Below are 1,652 nucleotides of genomic sequence, written 5' to 3' on the forward strand. Positions count from 1 at the left end.
CCCCCCCCCAGAAAAACACACAAACAAAAAACACACTGGGCCTCGACAACAACGAAAAGCAAAAACAAACAAACAAATAACAGTAACAGCTTCAACACAAAACAAAACAGTCCTATTTATGGAGGCTGTTTTGGTCGGTAGGTCCCGAGAGCTATAAAAAGGTTGCACTGGGCAGACTTTGTCCCAGTGAGTGACAAACAACATCACAACAACAACACCAGGCCTGCCCTACTTGCTCGACCTTTTGCCAACGCATGCGTGTGGCTTGTTTACAAGAGAGAGCTGCCCGACCACGTGACCAAAAAAATGGCGACGTCTGGAAATTTGCGTCCTTGAGTACCAATGGTTATTCCGTTGTGCCGCCCATTGTTTGCTGTCATGTGAATATATTTTGTGGCTTATCTTGTCCTATTGGATTTATGACTAATGTGTCTGAAAGCGCAAACTGTATTCTTTATCCTAAATCAGTGAGCTGTGTGTGATGTGTTGATAATTTCCCCAACAGCAGAGGCCGCTGTAGGCTGTAGGCTATGTACTATGTGTATGATGACCCACTGCTAGATTCTAGTGGTGTGTAGATCTCGCCGGGTGAAACTGAAACTCCTACATTTGCCAGCACAGGCAGCCAACAGCTGATTGCAAGCGAACTCTCTCAGATCTAGATCTAGAATCTAGATATTAGATCTAGCAGGACCGTTTTTTTTGTCTTGTTTTCATATGGATGTTTTTAATGAAGGGAACCTGACTTTCATATTCTCATTCTGTTTACTTTCTACTTGATGGAATTGTATTTAGACTCGATAGGCTCTGAGACTGAGAACCTTCCATGGACGTGGTGTTACTGTTACACTGATGGTTCAACGAGACAACAGTAACAGTGGTTGCTGTTTGTGTGGATGTGGGTGGATGTGAGGTGTGAGAACAGCCAACCATAGACTACGCACAGCAGATTGTGTCAACTTTGTTACTGAGATTAAGTTTGATTAGAAGGCGAAGGTTACTTAGAATCTAGATCTAGAATCTAGATCTAGATATCTAGATCAGTCAAGAGATATTCAGACGTGTTTTTTTTTCTTCATCACTTCATTCATCTGGATCAGAAAGGTAAGAAACAACCAAGGCATTTGATGAATTTGAAAGAAAGTAGAAAATTAAAATCTAGATCTAGATTTAGATTCTAGAAGGAAAGGCATCCACTCGTTCAGTTAGTTTGGTACCTTAGTTTGCACCTTGGCTTGGATGGTAGCCTTGACTGCCTTGGCCTTGAGTTTCACCAGTCACTTGAGTCAAGTAATTGCCATATTTTTTTGTGTGCAGAACGCACATCATGGCCACTAAACCTTCGCAGAGATAGGATCTAATAATATCTAGATCTAGATGTAGATTGTTTTAAAGGAAATATCAAACGTAATTGCAAAATATCAAATTATGGAGAAATACACAAAGAAAGTGGCTATTCTCACCTGCCCGGAAGTTCTCGCAAGATCAACTCCTCCCCTCTTCTCTCTCTCTCCGTCTCTTTCTGAATACTGTCTATCGGTGTGGACGATCAAATTGACCAAAACAAAGTTAAAAAATGATGTTAAAACACAAAAGTAAATAAATTTGGTTGTCTACAAAGATGCTACGGCTATTTAACTTTTCGAATCGAG

The 1,652-nt window shown here is 40.8% G+C and overlaps 1 protein-coding gene across 1 annotated transcript in view; it reads left to right on the forward strand.

Annotated features, from left to right (window-relative positions):
- Window positions 1–541: 541 nt before the first annotated feature.
- The window catches only part of LOC101849349 (mucin-19), a gene marked incomplete in the record, with an annotated part of 36,468 nt that continues 35,357 nt past the window's right edge, over window positions 542–1,652 (forward strand). The window contains 1 exon segment of the mRNA XM_013091076.1: window positions 542–1,104.

The sequence above is a fragment of the Aplysia californica genome, unplaced genomic scaffold (genome assembly GCF_000002075.1).
Source record: "Aplysia californica isolate F4 #8 unplaced genomic scaffold, AplCal3.0 scaffold00029, whole genome shotgun sequence".
Classification (NCBI taxonomy): domain Eukaryota; kingdom Metazoa; phylum Mollusca; class Gastropoda; order Aplysiida; family Aplysiidae; genus Aplysia; species Aplysia californica.